This window comes from Lissotriton helveticus, chromosome 3_1 (genome assembly GCF_964261635.1).
Source record: "Lissotriton helveticus chromosome 3_1, aLisHel1.1, whole genome shotgun sequence".
NCBI classification, from domain to species: Eukaryota; Metazoa; Chordata; class Amphibia; order Caudata; family Salamandridae; genus Lissotriton; species Lissotriton helveticus.
Genome location: NC_136061.1, coordinates 729,890,447 through 729,903,562, shown reverse-complemented (window position 1 = coordinate 729,903,562; position 13,116 = coordinate 729,890,447).

The window sequence follows — 13,116 nt, the reverse complement described above, 5'->3', positions numbered from 1 at the left end:
CTGACACTTCTTGACTGTGCTGTGACTCCGTACTACTCTCTTGTCCTGCGTACGATAATCTAGAGATCATTGGGGATCTATAATCGGTGACTTCGGGAGCTGAATGACTCTGCCACACTATCTAGTCAGTAAGGAGACAGTGCATAGAGGTATTGCTGAATATAATGGGAGTCCAATGGAATTGCCAAATGTCCAATCTTAGTTAGCTACACAGACAGACTAATAAAAATAGTCTAGTAATACCACAGGGAGTCATCATATTCGAGGCAGGATAAGAATTTATATTCAGTCTACAAGAAGATCAAAGACGATTTAGAAAAAATCGAATGAGGAACGCTAGGAAAAAATAGGTACTGTTTAGTAAAATGTAAACTTACTGGGGCCAGCAAAGGAGCCCTCGCCTGCCCGATCCTGGCCTGCATCCTCAGCACCCTCCTCCTGTGTCCTCTTGCCCTTGGGGGGAGCTGATGTACAACATGAAAGAAAGAAAAACCATAAAACATGGATGAGATTTTTCAACCAAATCAAACATTTCAAAAGAACAATAACAACATATTTTGGAAAAATAGCAAATAGATAGACAACTATTCCACGGGATCTATCTCATGTGGTATACTACGTTATTCGTATTGCCTGATTTGCGGAACGTTGACTTAGAAAGTTCCTATGTAACTCAATAAACAGACTACTAAAGAGGTTTGCCTAGGCCTGGCACTGCAGGCAGTAGTGCACAACACGTGACAGACAAAGTCCATCCTGCTTGCAGATCAGTGAATACTCAAACTATCAATCCACCCGCCACCACCGCCACTATTTCTTCTGATAGCCATGTGACTGTCTAAAGGAAGGACACTGGACTTCAGTCTGTTGGGGCTGATTTATAAGTCCCTTGCGGAAGTTGCAGCTGATTTTCCTCCATTGTTGCGTGCCTTTTCTGACGCAGCGGCAGAACAAAAGACTCGCCATGGTGTTGGTGCGGCGTATATATTAAAAAAAAAACACATATGGGCATATGGGCGATGCATCACGTTGTAAAGCCCTGCGCCATCAGGGGGCGTTCCGGCGCAAGGGAGGGCGTACCTGCGCAGGAACGAATCCTAAAAGTGGCTGAGGGAAATCTACAAGATGTCAATCAGTCATTTTTATGACAATGATGCATGACTCAAACCCTGCGCGCTTGAAGCCGACGTACGGCTTGATGCAGCATTGGGGAGATAGGGTACCCCAGAGCATTGCTGGAGCTGCGCCATCGTTGGCACGCAACTCCAGCAATGCGCTGCCTTTACGGCACAGATGCGTAAGGCTTCTGTGACGTTTTGGGCCAATGGGTGGTGGTGGCATGGCACACAATTACTGCCGCATCCCTGCTACTTTGCAGGGATGCGCCGGTAATTGAAAATATGACCCTTACTGTCTAGCATTACGCAGTTCTTTTCTTTACAGTACACTGATACATAATTTCTCAGGCCAATGAAATGCTTCTGAACACAACATACAAAACAAAGAAGCATAGTAGCAAGCAAGGCTACTGAGAAGGAGAGCAGTGCACCTGAAAATGAAATGCATAGAAGATTTTGAAATATAATTTACCTCAATGTAATCGGCAGCATTATTGCTCTTGGTAAAGAACAAAGATTTGCAAATAACAGAGCAGGATAAAACAGAGTAGTAAATGTACTACTACTACTACTCACCAAGCCCGGGGACCTCTACGCCGAGCGCGTCCAGCAAGTCCCGCTCCCGGTCCATGACATCGGTCCAGCGGTGGGTGGCCTGGTTATATGTGCGCCGGACCCCAGAGATCTTGTACATGGCCCGGCACACCTTCTCCCACCGCTGGCGGCGCTCCCGGATGCCATAGCCGGTCGCGATCTTGCCGCCTCCCAGGATCGTCTTGGGGAGGCGGCGCTGGACATGGAAGATCAGTGCCGCCACTTCCTCCGCGCTAAAGATCTCCCTCGGGACCACTTGCTCCCCCCTTAAACGCCCGCACGGGAGCCGGGCACGGGGTGCGGGACCCTTCCCCTTCTCAGGGTGCTTCCCGGCTCCCTTTACCATGGTCTGGGCAGAAATAAACTTAAATGATAAAGAAGAAATAGAATAGTGAAGAAGAAAATAAAAGAGTTTAAAAAAGTAGTTTAAAAGTAACTAAAAGCTGCAGAAAACACAAAAATATAGAGCTAGAAAAATAGAGGGTTAGATAATAAGTAAAATTAGATCAAAAAAACTTCAAACAAGCAAAGGATGGCAGAGATTGAGAGAGGATAGAGAAAGCATGCCCAGAACCATAGCAATGAATGAGAAACAAGATGGCCGCGCCCGTTCACGACCGCGTGGGTAAGTTCGCGCGAGATTTTCCTTGCGAGTACGCGCGAACTTGTACTCGCGAGCAGCACACTTTGCGAGATTACACATAGCGGGCGGAAACGGAATTACGTCACGCCAACAAGATGGCCGCGCCCGTGTACGACCGATAGGGTAACTTGGCAAACGAATAGCTAGAAGCGCCTCGCGAACACGCGCAAGATCACGCGAACATACACGTCGCAACAAAAACAATTTTGTATTCGCACGTATTCGCGGCTTCCGAAATCGATCTCGCACGGATTCGCGCCCCAAATAACGCGCGAAATTGCAAAAAAAACGATTTTAGCTAAAATGAAAGCAATGAGCAGGTGCAAAAGTTCAAACTTAACATTAGTAACATTCAAGGTAGTGCTTCCTGATGGGCCCCTCCAGAGTTTGCAACAATTCTATGACCCTGCTATGACCCAAACAGCAGGCTCATAGAATAGCACCATAAAGGTCCTGTAAAAAAAAAATTTCACTGCAACAAAAAGCAAATTACAGATAAGGAAGGAAGCAGGTGCCAGCCAGACTGGAACTTTCAAAATTACTGACACATTAATGAAACACAAATTAATTGATGGCAGTTGAAGAAGGGCAGGTGTGCTAGCTTTTTTCAACCACCATAATCTACAGTAATAAATAAACCTAATAGGTGCCTGTGAGGATGTACTAGAGGGTGGCATGGGTGTCCCAGAGGGTGGCAGTGGTGAAACAGAGGGTGCTGTGAACCTGTGATGATAAACCAGACGTAGAAACAACATAGTCGCGGCCGTTGCAAGCCGAAAAGTAAGTTCGCAATTGCGAACTTGTCCCAAAATCGGCGCGAACACGCGCCAACACAAAAAACGGAAAAATCCGCAAGTCCGCTAGAGTTCGCGGATCTTCGCGGATTGCGAATCCGTAAATACGCAAGTTCGCGGATTGCCAATCCGCAAAATCCGCCCATGCTTAGCTTCCAGGCACCGGTTTCTGGCATTCCAGCCGTCTTCAGCCCGGCTTGCTTGAATCCAGTGGCAAAGTGAGCAAGGGACTCACGTCTGAGCATACCATGCCACACTTATGGCGGCCAAAGCGGTACAAAAGGGGGTGGTGATGGACAGAGCATCTGAATCAATCAAACACTCACACCCAGTCAAAAGATCTGGGTTTAATCCATCACCGTTCTTTTTTTTTTGTAAAATATATTTTTATTCAAAGTTTTTGTTTCTGAGAAAGAAAGACATGAAAAAAGGGGAGGTAAGAGAAAGGTGGGAAAGAGACAAAGAAAGAGGAACAATCCGCCAAATTACCCCACACAGGGGGTGCAGAAAACATCGCTGTGGAGTCAAGGGAACAGAAAGGTAGAAGGGAACCACAGTATGGAATGTGTCGGGCATTGCCCTTGTCCATCAGTCAATATCAGGCGAAGCAGCGCCCAGTACTTAGCATCCCATCCATAGTGCAGAATCCGAGGTTCCCAAGGGAGAATACAGGTACATATGGAAGCTGTGTCCCCCTGGTCCACAGGCAATGTGCGTTGCAGTCAAAAGCGGAAAACAAAGACCCCCCCCCCAACAACCCCAAAACCCCAACCCCCCCCCCTTCCCCCAGTGGTGGCGACCAACATTCAAACATCACGGCAACAAGTGTGACAGCGGTCAGACCTGGAAAAGGTGTAGAGCTCGAATTGTTGAAGGGCAGACAGCAGAAGGCAGGCCCCTGGATAGGAACCTGACCAGCGGTCCCCACTTAAACATGAAGTTTTTAAAATTCCCCAAAAAGATATCAGACATTCTTTCCATACTGAGGAGTCACCAAAATCTTGCATGCCACAGCGAGATAGCCGGCGCTGACGGGCTTTTCCAAGCGGCCGCCAGGGTCACTTTAGCCGCTCCCAAGCACAGCCATATAATGCGTTGATCAGCTCTGGTCTGGTGCTCCAACAGCGGGTCTCTGAGCCCCAGCAAGACATACTCCAATGAGTTTGGAATCGGGTATCCCACCACGTCTTTGATGTGAGATAGGATCTCAGCCCAGTAGGGTTGAATGGAGGGGCAATCCCACCAGATATGGCGGAAGTCGCCCAGCATACCGCAACCCCTCCAGCACCTGTCTGAAGTGGTCGGGAAGATCCGATGCAGCTTAGATGGGTAGAGGTACCAGTCATATAGGATTTTTAAGTGTGCCTCTCTGAGCTCAATTGAGTGGTTATGTGTCGCTACGTCCCTCCAGAGGGCCCTCCATTCTGCATCAGTGATGTCCCTACCTAATGTGGTTTCCCAGTGGTCCATGTAGCGGGGGCGGGGAGATATCGCGGTGTCCAGCAACAACCCTTAGATAAAGGAGATCGTCCCTTTCATAGTAGACGTGCGGAGAATAAAAGCCTCAAACTTAGTCAGTGGCCTAGTAGCAGCGTCGACCACCCCTGCCGAGGTCGCCCAGTGCAAGAGCTGGAGATGGCGATAGCATTCAGTGGGGGGGACACCGTAGTCCCGCATACAATTCTGGAAGGTGAGAGGTGACACCCCATGGAACAGATGAGTAAGGGCTCTGCAACCACCCCTCCTCCAGGCGTCAAAAGGACCGTCAGTCGAGGCCGGGGGAAAGGCCGGATTAAAATGAATCGGAGTAAACGGAGATGGGAAGGTGGTCCACCGGTCGTCGCTACTAATCGTGTCCCAGATTTTGAGAACCGTGCTGGTGGGAGTACTAATATACGCATTCTTGGGGCGGTCAGTCTTGGGTTTCCAGGCCAAATCCCAGATGGACCGACCGGCTACACTACGATTCATGTGGAGCCAGTGCTTCTCCGAGAGCTGCTGGGACCATTCCACCAATACCCGTAGTTGCGCAGCTTTATAATACAGGTGCATGTCAGGGAGACCCACCCCCCCATTCACACGCGGACGGCGCAATACTGCATAGGAAAGCCGAGCCCGGCCGTTCTGCCATACAAATTTCAACATCATTGTCCTAAGTTGGCGAAAGTAGGGTAAGTCCACCGGTATGGGCAGCGCCTGAAAGAGGTGTAGGAGTTTCGGGAGGAGGACCATCTTGAGCGCGTGGATCCTGCCCAACCAGGAGATGAACTTCGGCTTCCACCTCTCCAGCTCCGTGCGGATCGCCGTCATCATTGGCGGAAAATTGGCCTGGAACAGCGCACCCAAGGTAGAAGTCAGTCGCACCCCCAAATACAGCAAGGAGGAGGTCGACCACGACAGCGGAGTAATTGCTCGGACCTAGTGTACATCTTCGGGAGGAAGAGTGAGGTTCAAAACATACGATTTGGAGAGGTTAACCTTGAAGCCCGCCGCCTCTTCGAAGGCAGAGAGCAGCGTGTGGACATGCGGCAGTGACAGCGCGGGGTTTCTGACCGAGAGTAACACATCATCCGCGAAGAGCGTGATCTTATGTTCTTCGCCAGAGAAGGGTATGCCCAGAATGCGTTCGTCCCTCCGGATCGCAAGCGCCAGCGGTTCGATACTGAGAGCGAAGAGGAGCGGGGAAAGAGGACAGCCCTGCCGTGTTCCGCGCGAATGGCGGAAGCTCCCGGATCTATGGCCATTAACTATCACCCTAGAAGTGGGGTTGCTATAATTAGCCTCAACCATTCTAATGAAATGGGGAGAAAACCCAAAGGCCTCCAGCGTACGGTGGAGGAAGCCCCAATCGACACGGTCGAAGGCCTTCTCCGCGTCAAGCCCCACCAAAATTGCCGGCACATGAAATCTATTAGCCTTTTCAATCAGGTGGAAGACACGCCTCAAGTTGTCATGCGTTTGCCTGCCCTTTATGAAGCCGGACTGGTCAGGATGTATAAGGACCGGCATTAAGTCCTGCAGTCTACGAGCTAAAATAGACGAGTACAGTTTGGCATCTAGATTGAGGAGCGCTATCGGGCGAAAGGACGCGCATTCTGAGTGGTCCTTCCCCGGCTTGGGGATGACAGTAATCAGGGCCTCGGCCATAGTCTCCGAGGTTCTCCCCTCGGATGCCATGGCGTTAAAGAGGGAGACCAAGTAATCACAGAGATCTGACGCAAACGTCTTGTAAAACAAGGCAGTGTAGCCGTCAGGGCCGGGGGCCTTGTGGAGTTTCAAAGCCCCGATGGCGTCCAACACCTCTTCCCTAGTGATAGGGGAGGACAGCAAGTCATTCCATTCCCCGGAAACTTGAGGGATCGGAAGACCCTCCAGGAATGCAGTCTGTGCCGCCGGGGCAAGAGTGTCGCTGGAATAGAGGTCCGCGTAAAAGCGGCCGAAAAGAGCTGCTTTGTCCGCGTCCTTGTGCTGGACAGTACCCGTGTGGTCTCGTATACCCCCAATATAGTCTTTTTCACGTTTATCACGAAGTTGCCGAGCCAGGTGGCGCCCCACCTTGTTCCCCTGAGAGTAGGATATACGTCGGAGCCGGAGGAGGGTAAACTCAGCACGATTGTTATAATGGGCCCTTAATTTCCCCCTCACCGCCGTCAGCGGCCGTAGGGTTATCCTAGAGGGGTTAGACTTGTGTGCTTGTTCAAGGTTTGCCAATTCCGCCTCTAGATCCTCCCTCTCCTTCCTCCGTAATTTATTGAGGTTTGCATTAAGAGCGAGGCAGGCGCCCCTAATCGTGGCCTTACAGGCATCCCAAGTGACATACACCGAGGTGTAGGAAGGAGGGTTAAGGGCCATAAACTCCCTCATTGCTCTCCGCAGTTCTTTACAGGACGTCTCATCCCGCACCAGCGCTGCCGGGAAGTACCATTTCCTCCATCCGTCCCCCCCCACCTGCCAGTGCAACCCTTGTGATGTATTCCTATAGGTTCTGAATCGATCCCCCTATTCCTGACCCTATTCTGGTTAACAAACTAACAAGTTAACTAAGTAGTCAGCCCATGAGGCAGAAAACCCCCATGATGCAGATACCGTTATCTGACGCAGTCACACTACGGCACAGGAACGTGTTATCTGATTAGGTCATAACGCTTGCGATCTAATTAGACAAGCGATATTCCTCCAGCCCCTGATAAGGCATACGGAGTTCTCATAACAAATCAAACCTATGACAACCTGGGCAAAACCCTGCGGCCATTGTTTTGATTTCACCGAGAACTTCAGTAAAAGAATGTGCTAACGAGCAAGTCGTATGACATCCTTATTGACGTATCTATGTCCATCCTTACGTCAATCTCGGCACCTTAAAGGTATAAATATTACCGATATTGCCCTATGCAAACACACGCGTGGTGACGAGACGGAGCAGCCATACTTGCCGAAGCGAAGAGCAGAGCAGACCCCGCTGGCGCAGCCCCGCCTTTCTGACGCGCTGAGAGAAGCTGCTTTCTCCTGCCGAGAAATCCAGCACCGGCGTTTCTGGGTAGCCCTCGCAGGCAGCCTGGAATATCGAGACCAGAGACGAGAGATACCATCCCTCATTCAACCTAGATTCCAGGTACAGAACTGAATAACCCCTCACAGAGAATTCTTTAGTTATTCACTTGGCAAAAACAAACTTAACTTAAACTGTAACTTTCTATTCCCGCCCACATATTAGACTTAGGTCAGGTACACGGGGTAGGCGTATTTAGAAACACCAGTTGAGTACGTTTAGTCAAATGTATATGTGTATGTAATATATTTTATTCATTTTAAACATCTTATGGCTTAGAAACCATATCAATGTTTTTACAGTATTATTTTATACTATTGCTTTTAATGTATGCACTTTACTTAACTATAAGTATTGCAATAATATCGATCCATTTCTCTTGTACGAGAAAAGAGACTGATCAATAAATAACACTTTTTTATTGAACACGCCCGTCTCTTCCTTTTCTCTACAATCTGATGAGACTAAGAATGCACGTACTGACTGAGTAAAATAAATTGCCTTTTGTTCACATGACTCTCGAGATATACTCTTGATTAGGGGAGAGCAAAGTTGTCATGTTCTATGGTTGTCAGAAACTAAATCCCTTCTTGTCTAATCAGGGAAGTTAAGTCCTCCTTGAACATTCGAGAAAGTTTCTAGTGAACTCTGAGCTAAGCTGGCAAACCCAAAACTTTAAGTCTAGTATCGACAGTAGTAGACCTAGTTAATGTCTGGTCTAGGCCTTTACTGCTGTAGGTATTATTCCAATGCGCAGAGCCTATTGGGATGATAGGAACTACACTACATGGCGCCCAACGCGTTTGGAAAGGGCGATAAAACTAACGTAAGACATTTAGAGTAACTCAGTCGTGCTTTCTCACTCAGACCCCTTTTCCCAAATACTCCAAAGACGTCTGGAGTGGGTGAAAGGTTATATCCGCCAGACCTCGCAGGAGGGAACTCCTATGTATGGTTCTTGGTACAAGTCAACGTTGAAGGATACACAGTTCCAAAATATTGTGCATCTAATCTTTGTTTCCATTGTGGTAAATAAATAAATAATACCCTATTTTTGACTAGACATATATCATAACAGATAGCTCAATAAATAAGAGTCAAGATTCGAGGTAGTAGGAGTTTTGCAGGTTTAATACAGCATAAGGACAGGAACAGGACAACCTGCATGGGAATAGGATGACAGGGGCCCAGCAGGGTGACAGGGGCCCAGCAGGGTGACAGGGGCCCAGCAGCTGCTGGGGCTGGGATGAGCGCGCTAATTTTCAATAACATTACACGAGCATATATACATAGCGCGAACACATAGCATTACATTGCAGTAGGCGTAGCAGTGGGTGGAACAGAAGGCGTGACGCGTAGCAGTCGCGAAAGATAACAGTAAAAAGAGGTGTAACTGGGCGTATACATAGACATGTGGTGCAGACGTAACAGAATATGTCATGAATGGGGCGGAAACATAGGAGGGGGCTACCTAAGGAGCCGGGACCTCTAACCTGGTGGTGCGCGCAAACTGGCGATGACGTGCTACTAGGAGAAGCTGGGGGCTATGAACTCTGTGCTAGGAGCAGAGACTAAAGTCTGGAGGGTCGGAGCGACATGTACCTAAACAGTATCTAGTATCTGATGTTTAGGGAACATGTTGATATAAACTAGAAGTCATGAGGGGAAAAGCTAACTGACTCTAAGACTGGACCATGCATTATTCTACATGTAGTGCGTGATGAAGAATATTAAATGACCATTAAATACAGTATTTCTCTAACGTGGAGCCCTGAAGGCTAGACAATGACGGAAACTATTGATGCAGTTCAGTAGCTTAGGAATGCAGAGAAGGAGGACTAAACTGATAGCTGGAATCATAACATAGTCTTGGCAGACTCAGAGGCAGAGCCAAGCTGCACCGGGCACTGCGAGGCAGGAAGTAAGTGAAAGGTCGAGGATACAGGTGGGGGCTGGATCGCTCCTCAGCGAGGCTTCAGGAGACAGGAGCTGAATCTGATGTCCGGGCCCTGTTGAGGCCTGGAAACGGGGACTTTATAATGAAATAACGTGCACACTGAGAAACGTGGCAACATAACTTTACATAGGCCTGATATTCGTAGTATTCACGAGGACTGGAAACTAGCATACTAGAGGTGGACACAACTGTAATTGCGTCATTAATCGGACATGGGGAATAACATATGCATATTGGTCATGCACACATAACATATGATGGATGACACGTAGGGACACAGAACATGGCAAAATTTACTTTTCCACATTCCCTCCTTGTCACTACGTTTCCATCAGGAAACATCAATATTCATGATACCATCTATCATTTCATACAGTACCATTTGTTCATCTCGAATTGTCTTGGAACGGGATTTAGAACGGGGCTTGGGACTAGGAATACAAGAGGTAGCACACATGCCGCAAATCGCAGGGCCACATTGTATACAGAGGCAGCAGCTGAATATGATCGCTACTGCAATACCTAGAAAGGACAGGACTTTCCATCCCCAGGCGGAAATTATATTCCAGAACCAACCGGACCATGTCCAGGTGCCTGGATCTTGGTGTAACAGATGGGCAATTTTATGGAGTCTGGTTATAGCTGAATAAACAGACGGCGCGTTATTTGGAATGAAAATGCAGCAACTAGATCCGAGGACTCTACAGGCCCCGCCCCTATCGGCCAGTATGACGTCAAGGACGAGACGATTCTGGAGCACGACAATTCTCATAAAGGATTGCTCTTCGGTTAAGTTACCTAGAGCGGAGGCAGTCTCATCTACTACTGCTTCAAGGGTTCTTGTTAACCTACGGATTAGCTTACTGTTTACAACTGTACCTAAATAAGGGAACACACCTTTATCAATATCAATGAATTGATCTGCAGCAGTTTCAGTATAATCGACAATCGGGAGGTTTCTCTTGTGTCTAGTATGTACTAGGAAGGAATTCCTATGGTAGTCAGGTGGGGCTAGAAAAACAGGTGGCAGTAGGAAGGCAATGTAACAGGTTCCCTCCCAATCGAGGGGCAGACGAACATATGCAGTTTGACCACAAACAAAATAAGAATGACGTGAAGTTTTAAAAATAGATTTCCCACTGTCACTATACTTGATAATAGTAGTACAATCACTATGTCCTACATGTACAGAACCATAACTACGGACACATAATTCGCCTTTGACTGGTAGTACTGAAATAGCAGGTGAGTCTGGAGTAGAATCAGACTGAACATTCAGGACCATGAAATTCGACGAATAATTACCTAAATTATACACTTCATTTTCTAGATCTAAACCTGTTCTATGGGGGAAACCTTGCTTGTCTGGGAAACATGTACTGTTAAGAAAAGACATATCTGTTAAGGATGACGTTAACGTGGACCATGCTCCACATGAACCATTATGTGAGAATGGATAAGGAAAGAGTGGCAGAACTCCCTTCGATGTCTGGAAAGGGGGGAGTCGACCACACACCCAACAATTAGTGGCATTGCTGGTCTGGTGTGAGTAATGTAACATACGGATAAATGAATTATTACGCATAGCGAGGCGGTATGAATATTCGTGAGGAGGCAGATCACTAAACGTGTGCTCTATAGTAGCATTAGCAGACATATTTACATGAGGAACTGGGAAACACAGGAAAAATGCGTAACTAGTGCAGGAAATCATAAGGCTGAGAAATAATATGAAACTTAGAAAAACGATACATTGAATTGAGTTTTGACTAACTCTCTCACTATGGGGGTCTATTTTATACATGTCAGAAACAGTCTAACCGTTTCACCTAGGGGAGGACTTATACAATCAAACTGACTGACTTATTTTACTAGACCGGAGTTTTTGCTTATACTCCTGCTGCGGAGTTTTCTCTAACAGGGGAGGGGTTGTAGCAATGTCTTTTGCGGGACAGTCCTTAGGAACAATATTTTGGCAAGTCTTGATATCCTGGGAAATGTTCTTTAAGGCGGGTTTCAGTCCATTAAAAAGTTTAACATGAGAAAGGTGTATCCATCCCTTGCGTCCTTCCAACTTCACGGCTGTACGGGTGGTGAGGAGGACCTGACGGGGCTCTTTCCATCGGGGCTCCAGCGGACTTGATCTGTCAAAGTTTCGGACCATCACCATGGATCCTGGAACGATTTCATGCGGTGCCACCTCGGTATTGTCTGGAAATGCGGCGGCAACCTGTGAACGACATGAGTTGAGGGCAGACATCAAGGAAGCTAGGTAATCTGTCAGCATATTACATGAAACATCAGTAATACTTCGGGGTCTAGGAGTACCCCACATGTTAGGGGGGCGGCCGAAAACGACCTCATACGGGGACAGACCTGATCTGGAATGTGCGACCATGCGCATGTAAAACAAAGCGACTGGCAGAGCTACTAGCCAGTCCACACCCTTATCTTTACATATTTTTGCAATTCGGATTTTCAGAGTCTGATTATGTCTCTCGACTAGACCGGCTGCTTCAGGATGGCGTACACAATGAAACTTCCACTGGTACCCTAACAACAGGGAAACGTGCTTCATCAATTCAGATGAGAATGGCTGACCGTTATCAGAATATACGACTCTAGGGAGTCCATAACGAGGGAAGAATTCACGAACCAACTGCTTGGCAGTGGTCGCGGCTGTGTAATCTGGGACTGGATATGCTTCTGTCCATCTGGACAAAGCGCATACAACTACAAGGACATACTTGAAACCTCGACATCGCTCCATCTGAATATAATCCATCTGGAGGACCTCAAAAGGGTGGTCAGGAGGCTGGAAACCACCTTGTTCCACCGGGACACTTTTACCTGGATTAAACTGACAACATATCATACAGGTACGGACTTTCTGCTTGGCTGCAGCTCGTAAATGCTTGTTGAACCAAATGTTCTGGATACTGTCTAACATTGCTTTTTCTCCTAAGTGTGCTGGACTATGTGCGGTATTAATAATGACTTGAACCATAGAGTCGGGGAGAAACCATGCGGTCCTACCCTTTGTTAACCATCCTTGATCTGTCTGGACCCCTCCTTGTTCGGACCATTTCTTGATTTCATCGGGAGTAGCATGTAACTGGATATCTATGACATCTTGAGTAGGGTCCTTAACTGTCATACATGTAATCGGATCTGGAGTATGTGTCTTGTTAACTGAAATGTCTGGAGTCTGGGCTGTAAGCTTGGCTGTGCGATCTGCTAGATCATTACCTTGAGAAATAATGTCAGTAACTTTCGTATGTGCTTTGCATTTCATGATAGCGATAGATGTCGGTAAATGTATGGCATCTAACAGAGCTTGAATAAGGAAACCATGCTGAATCTTGGTTCCATGAGAAGTCATGAAACCTCTCTCCTGCCAGAGCACTCCAAAGTCGTGTACGACTCCAAAGGCGTAACGTGAATCTGTGTAAACATTAACT